The sequence below is a fragment of the Peromyscus maniculatus genome, chromosome 6 (assembly GCF_049852395.1).
Source record: "Peromyscus maniculatus bairdii isolate BWxNUB_F1_BW_parent chromosome 6, HU_Pman_BW_mat_3.1, whole genome shotgun sequence".
NCBI lineage: Eukaryota > Metazoa > Chordata > Mammalia > Rodentia > Cricetidae > Peromyscus > Peromyscus maniculatus.
In genome coordinates this window covers 123,982,622-123,997,338 of record NC_134857.1, presented here as the reverse complement: position 1 = coordinate 123,997,338, position 14,717 = coordinate 123,982,622, and positions in this window count along the sequence as shown.

Genomic DNA, 14,717 nt, shown 5'->3' with positions numbered 1-14,717 from the left:
ACTATTGGTGTAAGAGGCTAATAAAGTACATGTGCCTACTAGATGTCTTATTCTAATGAATCTCGGCTAATTTGCTTTGACTGATGAATTTCAGTGTTAGTGGTAGGGGCTGAATAATTATGAAATTTATCACAAGATACAAGGACTCATTAAGGATTACTCAGGTTGAGTAAGAGGAATGTTTTCTTTGTCAAGAACACAGGCCTTGACCGACACAATTACAGCAATCCAGAGTGGCCGGATTCCAGACCAGCCCCAAGTGAGGGTTCAAGGCCAGGATGGGGCTTGTGTTTCCAGATGAGGTGGGCTGTACGGTGAGGCTGAAGACTGTGTGTCGCCTCTGGAAGAGACACTTCTGTGGTGCTCAGGGCTACATTTTAAAGAGAAATGTTCCAAGCACACAGCCCGTCACATATGTGGTTCTGATGGCGGCACTTCCCTTCCCATGAGGAAAATGGACAAGGTGAGGATTGAGCAAGGACGCTGCTATAGGAAAGAAGCCATGGTCAGTCTCCAAATCCTTGGTGGTCCCTGGCCCCTCTGCTGACAAGTTTTAACTCTATGTCCAGCTTATTAATTAACCTGATTTGATTAAACCCTGGCTGGTAGACTCCCAAACTGAGGCCATGACTGGAATCATGTCATCAGCCTCATATAAGCAACTCCCAGAATGCTCCAAAGATAAAATATATCTGAACTGGAAGTGGAAATTCTAACGGTTAATTGTAACCGGGCATCTTGCCTCTCACTGCCAGGCTACCAGGCTGAAGGGGAAGAAGAGACACCCAGATCCCTCCTCTAAGAAAACCAGGCATGGAGCCAACAGGACAGTGGCCCTTTCCTGGGCAGTCAGGGTCCCAGCTCAGGAAAGACAGCTGTGAGAACCTGATTCCAGTGTGCCTGCCCCGTCTGCCCCGGGACTGACCAGGCAGCAGGGGGCAATGGTGAAGGGGGGTGGGTAGCAATGGCCTACGAAATGACACTAGATGATAGCTCAGCTAGAAGTCTTGTAAGACAAATGCAGACTCATTTATCCCTCTAGCACCAGACATGGCTGTTCCCAGAGTTGCAAACCCAGAATTGGCACAAGTCTCATGGAGACTTGCTCACCCTGACCTCAAGCAGTTCCAGCACAAGGGATTTCTCTTCTTGCTCACATAGCAACTTTTTATATGAATGAAGATCTAGGAGTTCTTTGGTTTCAAAGTGTGTGTGTGTGTGTGTGTGTGTGTGTGTGTGTGTGTGTGACACAAATATATTTTTAAGTGTGATTTTAAAAAATGAGAAAGTCAACTTGTTACATGTCTTCACAGTGAAGTGTTCAAGCCCGTTAACTCTTGGCTTTTTTTTTTTTCCAAAGATAACTTCAAACCAAATGTTTCCAATTTGTTTTTCCTTGCAATGCTGGGTACATGTTATGTAAAAGTTCAACCTTTATACCAAAGATCAAAACTCATTAGATAATTTATAGCATTTTAAAATGATTGCTGTCTTTGTCTTCCGACTCAGAAAGGTACATTCCCTTCAGGAGAGAAAATGCCACTGTGATTCAGGACTATGCAAAGAAGGTAACTTGTGAACCTTCCCTTCACCATCTCCCTTTCCTCCTCAAAAGAAGCAATTGCCAAAAGAAACAATCACAGGTAATACATAGTACTGACTGTGTCCAACGTATGTTTACGTTGTTACATAACTCTCACAATGACCCTAAGAGTAGCAATATCTTATCTGAATTTTACAAAATAAGGAACTTTTGCATGTGAGCTCTAAAATCCTCAGAGTATTTGTCTTACCAGGACAGTAAGCAATACAATCAGTCTCCACCTCAGGTCTTTCTGTCTGTCTGTAGAATCATCACACAATGTCATCTTTTTGTTGGAACATGTGCAGTGTTACCTTGAGAACCTTCTAGAACTTTACCATGGTTTTGACTTTTCCATTTAGGCGAAAATGACCTCTGACTCTAATACAAATGAATGTCAGAGCTGTCAATTCAAAGGAAGACATATGCGGTTAGCATCTAGTCGGAAGGCTTTGGTCAAGGAACTATGGGCATGCAGGAGGCAGGACACAAGCTGAAAACCGAGGCTGGGGGTCAGCAGTGGCAAGGCCACTACTTTACCATTGGTTTTCTTTCATCTTGAATCCATTGTCTATAAATTCAGGCTGGTTGAGCAGTTCAGATGGCAAAGGATATGAAGCTATATTGAGGGACCTGGTATATACCCTGAGTGGGTCTACCTGCTACTCTCTTGAAACCACATCGCCTCCCAGCCATGATTTATATACACTGCCTTGTTCTTTATGGCTTCCTGAGTTAGTTATTTCAGACTAAATCTGTGTGTTATAAGCCTCAGCGTGCATGATTTCTTAGGTTTTTAATTACAAAATGTAGTTTTGACCTATTAAATCATGTGTGAGGTAAATTTACCATAATAAAGCCTTATTAATCCCCTACAATTAAGAATTTACAGTTCTTTGCTGAACTTTTTATTGAATTTCCCATGAGGACCTTCGCACAACTGATTGCTAAGAAACTTTCTAGCCTATAACCAGCTAGCCCACAGAGCAGAAGCAGGGCAGGATAGCATTTAGAAAAATCACTTCATACCTGGAGCCAGACTTCCTGTCTCTGGAAACAGTGTCTCATTGAGGGCTATGGTAACCCTGTAAGGTCACCCCTGTGCTTCCTGTTTTATAGGTGGAGAAACTGAGGTATGGAATGTGATATAACTGAAGGTCACACGGCTTTCCCATGGCTTCAGCCAGGTCATCAGGCTCCAAAACACACGTTCCAAGTCAGAGTCGCCTCTGCTCCTCTCTATGATAATTACAAACACACAGTGTATTTACTGCTCTTCCAGCTCTGTTCTCCGCTAGTATATATTTATTACTATTTATTTAGCTCATTAATTCTCGTAACAAGTCTATGAGGGGGTTGCCATTTATCAGGCCCCTTTTATAGGTGAGAAAACAGAAGCATAGAAAGGTCGCACAGCCTACTGAAGGGTCTATGATCTGTGAGCGGCTGAACCAGGCATGTGCCCATGTGGTGGGCTGCACATCTCCGATCCACAGCTCCACCCGACAGCACCCTATGCTCTCCATGTCTCCCATCTCCCCGAACCACCCTAAACCTCAGCAGAGACCGCCAGCCTGTGCACACAGACTGCATGGCTTTGCTCTGACCTCACTCTACTCTCTCCATTCTCTTGGCCTGTAGAAGGAAGGCTTTGGGGCTCTGGGTGCAGACAGGCTTGATTCCTGTCTGTGCTGTTCCTTAGCTTCGTTGTCTGGACAATGGAGCAGACTCCCTCTTGGTGGTGCTCTGAGGATTTTCGGGCAGGATGCATGTCAAAGGCAGCTCCAGGAAGTGTTCATTCTGAGAGTGGAAGCCCCTTCCATCTCCGTCTCAAAGCGACAGTCTCCCTCCCTGTAAAGCCCTTCTGCAGACAGTTTGATCAGCTGCCCTGTGAGTCTACAAAGGCTTCTGTGCACACGACTCTCTCTAGCCTTTGTCACCACATTCTTTGTGCCATGGTCACTTCTGAGTATGTCTGTCTCCTCACAGGGTTCTGAGGTTCTAAGGGTAAAAGACTATATCTCATCTCCACGTCTCCGTATCCAAGCCCAGGGCCTTGGGCATTCAAGCTCTTAAAATTTTTTAACGAATCAAATTAGAAAGCAACACATTAGTATTGTTGGCTCCGCTTTGAAAATGCGCACGGTATGCTCCAAGGTCTCTCAGGAAAGTTGGGAGTTACTTCCTCTATACAGCCACACCCCCCTGTCTGTTGCTCCTCTCTGCTGCTCACACTCTCAGAGGCCTTTCTCACTGGCACTTTCTTTTCTCAGTGAGATTCAGTTGATGACAGCATGTCCGAAGAGGCCTCTAGGTGGGGTCCTGGGGCAGATTCTGTGGCTGACTGGAGTAGCCCTCTGCTATGACCTAGGAGTTTGTGTCGCTCCAAAATGAACCATAGAAACCCAACCCCTCAAAGTGACGCTATCAGAAGGTGGGTCCTTCGGCAGTGGTTAGGTCATGAGAGCAGGGCCCTTAGGCATCGATTAGTGCCCTTATAAAAGAGACCCCAGAGAGCTGTCTCCTTTCTTCAACCGTGGAAGGACATAGCCACAACTGCCTTGATCCTGAACTTTGATGCCTCTAGAACATGAAGACTAATTTCTATTGTTTATAAACCATCAGGCTATGATTTTTTTCATAATCTTGCAAATGAACTGAGACACTTTTCATCATCCACGGGGAGGAGGGTAGATGGAGACTTGCCTGTCTTCTAAGTCGCCTTTGGATGATATGATCTTCAGAGCCAAATCCTGGCCTACAATGTTGGGTTAAGAGCACAGGCTTCCAGAGTGTTCTAGATGAATGGGCTACACCATCAAAGGCCCTGTTCGTGGTCTCAGCCCCATGTGACATTCCTCCAATGGCAGCTTCATAGAGGAAAAGGCCTGCAGACCTGGGGCTAGAGTTTAACATCTTTGACCTTGGATCTAGATATTGTTAGGAGGTGACAGGGTGGTGACTGCATTGGCAAAGAGACCCAGGACATGAGAGAATGAGATAGAGAAGATAGGCATGATCTAGGGATATCCTGAGAGCCCTGTGTTTCTTTGCCATGGCTGAGGCTCCTGCTGGATATATGGTTGGTGACCAAAGGCCACCAGCCAGAGAATACATTCCTCCATTAAGAAGCAGAGATGAGCAGGAAGCTTTGTCCATGAAAAATCCGATTCGGGGCCCACATATTTAGACTTTCATTCTGATTTCTAGGAGCTAGCTCAGAGGCCCTGTGCGGGTTCTCTGTGTGTCTCACTTCCCGCACCTGTAAGACGGGACATAAATAATGATGCCTCACGAGGTTCCCAGAAGGATTAACTAAGTTCTTCTATAGTAAGTATCCACCAGACAGCCATTCTTATGAAGTGAGACCACCCCAGCGATTCCTGGCATCTCTGCCTGGATCCCACTGCAGAGAGCAGCAGACATATAGAAACAACCATGTGGGGTCAGCCTGGCTAGGACGCCGGTCTATAGTCTACACAGCCTCACAAGATTATTCTGGAAAAATCTAACTCAAAATGCAATGTGATTCAACCCTCCTTAATTTAAGGGGAATAAACCTAAATGACAACCAGATGTCTTGATACAGGTGCATAGGTAAGACCACAAAGCTGAGGAAGTATCATGTGGAGTTTCCAGCCTGGACTTCATGGCTTGTGGCCAGTGGGCACCTTCCCAGGGGTCTAAGGAGTAGCAGGCTTTGTGAACCATTTCTCAGCCAATTGTAATCACTGTCCTTGGGTCTGGTGGCTGAAGGAAGAGGTGTCTGTCAGCTGGCAGATGGATTGCACGTTACTTCTGGGTGAGGACAATTTCTGGGCACTTAGTGAACTTGAACTATTTTTCTTCTCCTGAACGCTCATCTCCTTAGCAAGATAAGTCTTTGTTTCTTCTCAGGCCGGGCTTAGCCCCAGCCTCCCTGCTAGGAGTGTTCCCCTCCCCCACCCCTTCCATCTTCTCTGGTTCCTATCAGGGGATAGGCAGTGATTGAAATTATTGATTCAATCAGTTTATTCTCCTGCCGAGTTGCTTCGTTGCTGGATCACTGATTTAGGTTGGGCCTCAGCACAGCCCACTGGCTGCCTCTGCTTAGTGCCAGGGGCAATTGGAACTGCAGCACCTCCTGGAGTGTCATCAATGCAGACCTGAGGAGGACTTGACTGAGAAGACAGCAGCTTCTCTGACTGCAGAACCCCTTAGCACAGTCCTGTTCACCAGAAATCAAACCACACTCTCAAGGTTCCCTCAAACCTGGGTGGTGAGCTGGTATGAGAAGCCTCTCGGATCGGTCCTTCCTGGAAGAATCTGGAGCCACAAGAATGAAGATGCTGCTGTTTCTTAAGGGATAATAAAGGCGTCATTGAGAAGCAGTTTGGGCAGGTGAGTGGCTGGGCTTATTATTATTTACAAATGCCTTCCTTTTCTACTCGGTTTCTTAAGTTCTCTCTCCAGCCCTCATTCATTTTACAGGGATTCTGTGTAGCCGAAGTAATGCGCATGGATATTGCGTAACATTCTGTGGATGGATACAATATTATAGAAATAATTTAATTGACGACCTGTAATGAGAAGAGCGTGGGGTAAGTCGCTTGGGTTGCAATTTCTCTCTGTATTTTTACATTGCCAGGGATAGTGCTGTTGACATGAATAGGCCAGTATTGATTTCATTTAAAATTTTCAACATCTGAATGATGTGAGCAGTGATCTGTGGGAAGATACTGTGGCGTTGCCGGCCTAGCCCCTGCTAACAAAATGCCATTTTAAAAGGATTTTTCTATTAGAATTCACAAAGAGAGAATAAAAGGGGCTATGAGAATGCTAGAAGTTCTTACTGACCCAAGAAATATGAAGTCGCCATCTTTATTTTACTCTTAATTAATTGAATTATTGGACCTTATATAATCTTCTGTTAAATACTTAAAAGAAAGCAGGCGGGGCCCGTGAGGGGGTTGTGTGGAGCACTTTGTTTTCTGAAGGTAGTGGCTTCAATGACCCTCTGAGAAGGTCCCTGACGGTCCTATCACTCCCTCTAGAAATGGATTTCAAATGCGACAGTGATTCCGTAATGCTGCCCTATTAACAAGTTCCAATTCAGTGGCTAGAAGTTACCATTGTCTAACAATAGCAGCACAAATTAGATTTTCAAACTTTCCGATGCAGTTTCTCCTGATGCCCGGGTCTGCCAGTCACATAACAAAAGGCTGAGGGGAGACAGATGTTGGGCAAGGTGGTGTGAGCGAAGCTGGGTTGGGGTTTGTTTTGAAGCCCCCTGTTGGTGAATCGGGGAGTGAGAGTTTGAGGTGCTTTGTTTATCTATCTTGGAGACAGGTTTCTGTGAAAATGTGGGGTGTATCGGGGGACAGCCTTTGCTTCTGCCTTCCATTGGCCTAGACATTCAGGTGGGTAGGGCTGAGCAGTGGTCTCACCCCTGTGGTGCTCAAACCTACCTTTTCAGCAGCTTTGGAGGCAGCCAAAAGATCTGAAAGGCAAGTACAGGGAAAGATCTTTCCAGAACACAGGTGACAGCTCTTCTCTTGGTACTGATATGCTGTGGACTCTGAGTTGTAGTTCTGCTGCCTGCTGGCCAGGCAAGAGGAAAACCTCCAACCTCTAGAGAGCAGGTCCATGAAAGAGGGCCCAGCCCAGTGCATTCGAGAAGGCGAGGGGTGTGAGCTCACTGTTTGTTGCTGTAAAGAGGCTGCACACACTCTACCTTCAATGTGGCAGTTAAACCAGAAAGAAACAGGCTACAAATGAAGTCAGAGAAGAAGGTCCATTATGGCTTCCAAGTCTCACCCAGCAGACACATATAGTTCTTAAACACATTCAGATGTACCCAGTAAAAGCAGTGTCAACATCGTTGGTGATATCCTTGGTGTATGACCTTGACTATAAGATTCTATCTGAGTAACACACCTTTTGATATTATAATGTGATGTTGGCCTTCGACAACTGTGTTGGGCCACATCCATAGCTATCCTGGGATGTGTGGGGTCTGCAAGTTGGACATGCCTCCCTATATCATTTCCATAGACGTCAACAAAGCAATGTTCATTTATAATGAAACAAAACATGACGCTGGTGTCATACTTTGCTGAAAAAGACTTTCAAAGAGGCCCCTCTATGGAGACAGGTACTGATCAGGCATGTCTTGAGCTCAGCCAAAAGGAAGATGATATCTCCCTCCTCATTGAGTCACAAAATGGATAACAACAGCAACAACAATAACAGCAGCAGCAGCAGCAACAGCAACAACAACAACAAAAGCAAGCAAATAAAAAGACATCAAAAACATCTCTACAGGAAGCTTTCTTCCAAACCATTCTAGGGAATGAAGCTACCCATGGAATCAATGCTTGCTGTCTGCAGTGATTTCAAAGAAAATGGCCTCCAAAGGGAGTGGCACTATTAGGAGGTATGGTCTTGTTGGAGAAAGTGTGTCACTGTGGAGGCGGGCTTTGAGGTCTTTTTCCTCAAGCTTCACTCAGTGTGACAGTCAGTCAACTTCCTGTTGCCTCTGAGTCCAAATGTAAGACTCTCAGCTGCAGCACCACGTCTGACTGCACACTGCTGTGCTCCCCACCATGATGATAATGGACTGAACCTCTGAAACTGCAAGCAAGCCACCCCAATCAAATGTTTCCTTTGTAAGAGTTGCAGCAGTCATGGTGTCTCTTCACGGCAATAAGAACCCTAACTAAGACACTATCCGTTCCCAGGTATCCTGTATAGTAGTATATGCTATACGGGTTCCGTGTGCCCAGAGTCGGAGACAGGCCTGTGGCTGCACACGGAGAGAGTTCACGATTCAGCACAGGAGGGAGGTGGCATGGTACCTTATGAACATAAACCCAGGGGCACAGGCATCCCGGAGTTCCTCCTGAGCACCCAAGGAGAGCTAGAGAGCAATAGCAATGGGATGCAAGTTCTCATTCACCAGAGTTCTGGCCTCCAAGCCCAAAGCAAGGAAACCTGGGATGCTCACTGATTCTCCATAGACAGCAGATCCTGTCTGGTCCATCTTGTTCTCAGGAGGCTCTGGCTACTCAGGGCTGGAAAGTTTCCTCTCTCCCCCGATTCTGAGTCTTAAGCTTCGGGCTTTGTTGTTATGACAGACTGACCTACTGGGCGGAAGAGAGCAGCAAGGCACTATACACACAACAGTCTCGTTTCCGATGCCTGGCAAGGAGCTGCCTCACCTATTCTAGGTCTTAGGTTTGGTCCTTGAAACCTACAGGAAAGCAGAGGGAGCATTTAAGGAGTTGGAGGAGTAAGTTAGGCTGCCGCATATCTGCCATGCTTTGCCACGCTGCTAGACAGCAAGATTTTACCCCAATGACTGGGATCTGCCCTGTCTCCTGTAACCAGATGAACAAGATCCTCCTTCCGAACAGTCAACACACACTTCTGCCTTTGAAACAATCCACATGTTATTTCTATTTTAGGAGCTGTTGATCAGTTCCTCCTATGGGTAGGTCAACACACCTAAGGTGATTGGGGTGGCTCATGGGCAGACATATTAAACTATATTGTTTCATTAAGTGAGAAAGATTTTTCCATTTAAAATTGTTTCAACCCTGATTAATTCAAAGAGCCCACCTCCAGTAATGCTACATGTCTTTAATACCTTTTAAATACTTTATTTGGTCTCCTTTTTAAACAGAGGGCATGCCTCATCCTAAGAGGTTTCAATGGGGCCTAGTATGTAGTAATCACTTAAGAACATTTTCATTTTTTTAAATAACTTTCTTTTATTTAAGTCCAACCATATACCTTTTATACTGTCACTAAAACGGTAACCACAGGTTATATAATACTTAGCTGGAACCGGGAAGTGCTTTGAATGTTCATTTTTGTTTTAGTTTCTTTAATTCTCACATTTTGCACTCAGGATGCTGAGAAAATGGAAGTGCCACCCAGTTAGTAAGTGGTGAAGGTGGGTCCAGTCCTGTCACTGTGGCTCTTGAGAAGGGGAACGAGCAGATGATAGCACTAGCCATCCTGACCCTATGAAATGTACTAGGCATCTTCACCTTGGTCATCTCACTTAGGCCCAGAATCCGGATTCAGTCAAGTCTAGCTTGACCACATTTCAGCAAAACAGCACAGTGAACTCACTGCCTGCCTCTGAACTGCTATCTCATCGTTAGCATAGAGGCTGAGCCTCGCCTCTCTCTTACGGGCTCTTGGGAAAGTGGGTAAAACTTTGACACAGGACAGAGCGTCATCCACATCATCTACACAGAACGACTGTGGACTGCAGAAGGACCCAGTGCCCACACGCCCTCCCATCCACTGTCATGAGAGGCTGTGGACTCTCCCCTGGGCCTCTTGCTTGTTTTCTCTGTGAAGTTGGAATGGAAAGGACACAGATTTGCAGGCAGTGTGGCTCAACGCTTCTGTAGGGACTCTAGGTCACTCTGTGCCCCAGAGTGACTCATTGTCAGGAGTGAAACCGACCGGATCACGTCTCTACTTTTGCAAACCTCCATAAAAATCTAGGAAAAGGGTATCTTTCAGGGCTTAGCAGGTAAAGGTGCTTGCTTTCAAGCCTGATGACCCAAGTTTGAGTCACGGAACCTACACCGTAGAAGGAGAGAACTGACTCCTGAAAGTTGTCCTCGGATTTCCACAGGAGACACGAGCACCCCACTACCACCACGTATACACATAGATGGACACATATACACACATACACAAATAAAAATGTGATAAATTTTAAATATGTTTATATTAGAAATATAATTGATGTTTCATTGTATTTAAAGTATAAGTATAAAGTATTAAGTATAGTTAGTAAGAAAGGATCGTCACTGAAAACTTTGATGATAACAAAGCTTTTTATATGCATACATGCATGCACATATATCTTCAGACACTGTGTGTTTCCCTATTTTTATTTAGTGTGTGTGTGTGTGTGTGTGTGTGTGTGTGTGTGTGTGTGTGTGTGTGTAGGTCTGAGGTTGTTGTTAAAAGTGTCTTTCTCAATAGCTCTCTGCTTTATTTTTTTGAGATAGGGTCTCTCACTGAGCCTGGAGCTCCCTGATTGGCCCATGAGCTCTCCAGAAACATGGCTGTCTCCCTTCCCCAGTGCTGCCATGCTAGTCCCACCTCCTACTCTCCCTCTTTCTTAACATGGGTGCTGGGGATCTGAACAAATATCCTCATCCTGATGCAGCAAACACTTTACAAACTGTGCCATCTTTCCAGCCTCACGTGCTGTGTTTTTCCAAAGTAAAACTGAGATTGTATATATTATATTTTTATGCAGCCTGTACACTGAGTATGAGTACCCCTGGACACATATGGAAGAGCCAGAGCAGGATGCTGGTGGCTCCCTCCATCCCTCTGCTCTCTATTGCCTTGAGAAGGTCTCTCTGAACTGAAAACTCACCTTTTTGGCTAGGCTGGGTAGCCAGCAAGCTCTCAGAGACAGACAGATCTGTCTCTGTCTCCTGTCTTTGCCTTTACAGGCCAGCACCTGCATGGCCAGCATTTTGTTGTGGGTGCTGGAGACTCGAATTTTGGCAGAATAAGCACTCGTGCCCACTCAACCATCTCATCAAGCCCATTGTATTTTTTTTTAAAGTGAAAATGAGATCCTACCCAACATGTAGCATCTTAACAGGAAGTAGCACTTTAACTTCCTGTTTCACTTACATCAGCTCTAGCTCTTCTTATCTCTGCCCATGCTCCCCCCCTCCCCGTTTAGAAGGCTGTTTCTGATTGGGCGAGGTGAGGTTTTAAATGGCTGAGTCTAGCTCCCCGTAAACAGACTGTAAATGAATGGTCTTACTACAGCCATCGAGAGCCGTTAGTGTAACAAGATCTCACTCCCAAGTCGGCGAAATCCTTTGTCTATGTGGAGTCTATCCTTTCTATATTTGGGGCTTCATCAAAGGGGAGGGTTGTGGTAGTCTTTCTCATTTTCCACTCAAAACTCAGAAAATTGCTTGATTTAAAATGCATCTTCCCTCTCCTTTCCATTTGTCATTCTCTGAACATGTTCTAAGAAGTGTTAAAACGAATAGGGAAACACTTGGAAATACAGTAATAATATTTTAGGTGGATAAAAGCATGTCTTGGTAGAGAGAAGAAAATGTAGGAGTGGAGAGGAAGAAGAGGGCTGAGACCTGGCTTCTGCTCTGGTCAGAGCTTTCCTGATTTAACTAAGCGCTTTGAGTTTTGTGATTGTCCTGATGAGAACCTGGGGAAACTGTGCTAAGCATGTGACGCCAACAACACAGACCTTTAAAGAGTTTTTTTCTGTTATTTTGAACACTGTTCACATTTTTAAGCCTTTCCTGGTGGCCAAACTCTAATACTCTGAGTCCTGGAAACACTGGTGCCCCTCCCCCAACTCCTGGCACCCTCTCCACTGCTGGTGCCCCACCTCCAGCTTTAGTTAGTACTGTACAGTGGAATTCTGACTCTCCAGTTGTAATCCTGTCAGCTCTCACAAGCCAGACAGAAACACACACTTTTCCTCATTGTTTAGGTACTTGCGTCTGTTATTGAATTTCTAAAGAAACCCCATTTTGCCTCTCTGTGCTCCCCTTTCCTCGCCTCTGTTGATTTATTTAGTAGCCACATTTATTCCCCCACAGAAAAACAAAGGAAAGAAGCTCTGTAAATGGAATCCTGAGGATTCTAATGGCAGATGCCTCACTCCTGACCACCTAAGCCCCTCTCCCAGCCACTGCATGCAGCCTAACAGAGAGAGCCTTTGACTTTCATGAGAGCAGCAATTGAGAAAGAATATGTCCCCAGATATTCACACACACACACACACACACACACACACACACACACACACACACACAGCAGGAGGCATCACTCCAGAGTCTGGGCTGAGTTTTAACGCTGTTCTTCTTTACCTGTGCAAACGTGTGTGTTTCTGATTTGTTTTTTCCTCTGCTCAAGGGTTAAAGCAAGTATACTTGCATGTATGTGTTTAACGGCCCTATTGGTACTTACTAGTGTGTGTGTGTGTGTGTGTGTGTGTGTGTGTGTGTGTGTGTGTGTGTGTAAGAGGAAGGGGGAGGGAAGAGAAAATCCCTGTGATGGTAGAAATAACATACACATTCATACCTACATCCTTATTACTACTGCCCACATCTGTTGCTGGAGAGCTTCTCTCCAGGTTTCCCAAGCCCCGCAGTCCCACAATCCACTTATAAAATAATCACTCAGATGCTTATATCACTTATAAACTGTATGGCCGTGGCAGGCTTCTTGTTAACTGTTCTTTTATCTTAAATTAACCCATTTCTATAAATCTATACCTTGCCACGTGGCTGGTGGCTTACCAGTGTCTTCACATGCTGCTTGTCCTGGCGGTGGCTGCAGTGTCTCTCCTCCTTCTTCCTGTTTCCCCAATTCTCCTCTCTCTTTGTCCCGCCTATACTTCCTGCCTGGTCACTGGCCATCAGTGTTTTATTTATATAGAGTGGTATCCACAGCACACATCACAGACCCAAGTCCTGTCAATGGGAAATCCAAACTTCAGACGCTGCCAGGATCCCCTACAAACACAGTGCAATGTGTTGTTCCTGCAACTAAAACTATAACATGTCATTCCTTGCTGGGCATTGTGGCACACATCCCAGCTCTCAGGTGGCAGGGACAGAGTGAGCTATGCAGAGAGACCCTGTCTCAAAACAAACAGACAACAGCAGCAACAAAAATCCCATGTTATCCCTTAAAACCTTGCCAACATTTTTGGTACTTTAGAATGAGGGCTGGTTTTACTTCAACTTTCTTTCCTTTGTATTATTAAATACAAACTATATATACTATGATAAAGTAATAGAGAGAAATGGTGTGTTTCTCAAGTAGAAATAAAATTGCTATTGAAAACCTTTAACTCTAAATTCCCTGGCTCTCTGGTAAATGGCATTTTGTCATTAATGCAGCATTAATGGGGTTTTGTGCTGAATTGCCTTCTGGGGTCCGATTTGCCTTTTAGGGAGGCTAGTGTTGGACTGCATGTTCAAACACGGCGTGTATTCTTATGAGCGATGTGAGATTCAAATAAACACAACGAGTGTGTTCATTTTGATGACCTCCCCATCACACATTCAAATAAACACAAATGTTCTCAAATGTATAAAAGCAGCTGTGTTTATGTCGACGTGCAAAGCACCAGATATATACATTCAGATTCACTCATCTATCTGGAACCATGTACCTCCTCGCATCGTTAAAAATTTAGTGGAAAATCATGCATGGGGCATATGTAATGTGCAATTTTCAACCGTACACACATCTCTAAACAAATTTTCTTCAAGCATGTTACTGACATTTATTCTAATTGAGGATGATGCCTACAGAAACTTTGAAGTTTTTGAAAACAAAACAAAGCAAAATGTAAGTTGCTACCAGAGGGCACAGCACATCTGAAGTATTCTGAAAGCATCAGAAGTCACCTTCCTTGATGTTTGCAAAAAACCTTCTAGATCTTTCTCTTCCTCCCCTTTCTTCCATCCGTCCCTTCCTTCTTTAGGCTAAGCTAACAAAGCACTTCCCTTTCCACCTTCCTCCTTTCTCTCCTGGGTTTTTTCTTTCCTCTCTTTGTAGCAAAGACATGCAGCATGCCAGCTCAAGTTAGATTTTGCCCCGTTTGCTTTAACTATCCTAAATGTGAGACATGGCAAGCCTTTTCCTCCTCGCCTCAGCTGGAGGAGCTCAGACATTAGTGGCAGGTCAGGCTGTACTGCCCGTGTGAGGAGCAGCTTTGTGTTTGCATGTCAGACTAAAGCAACACCTCCATCTTGGATTTCGTCACATCCAAGTACAGTTCGCCACGCTCTGGAAAATCCTCAGCCTCGTTTGCTGGCAAGCAGTGGTAAGGAGAACAAAAATAAGACATGGGGATGGAGAAATGGCTCACGTGGCAAAGTGCCTACTGCTTAGCCATGAGTGCCTGAGTTCGGATCCCCAGCACCCATATCAAACAAACAAACAAACAAACAAACAAACAAACAAACAAACAAACAGGTGTGGTGTGGTGCACCTGTAATCCCAGAGCTGGAGAAACAGAGACAGGGGGGTGGATTCCCTGGGGCTTCCTGGCCAGCCAGTTAAGATAATCAGTGAGTCTGGGTTCAGCCAGAGCCACTATCTAAAAGAAATA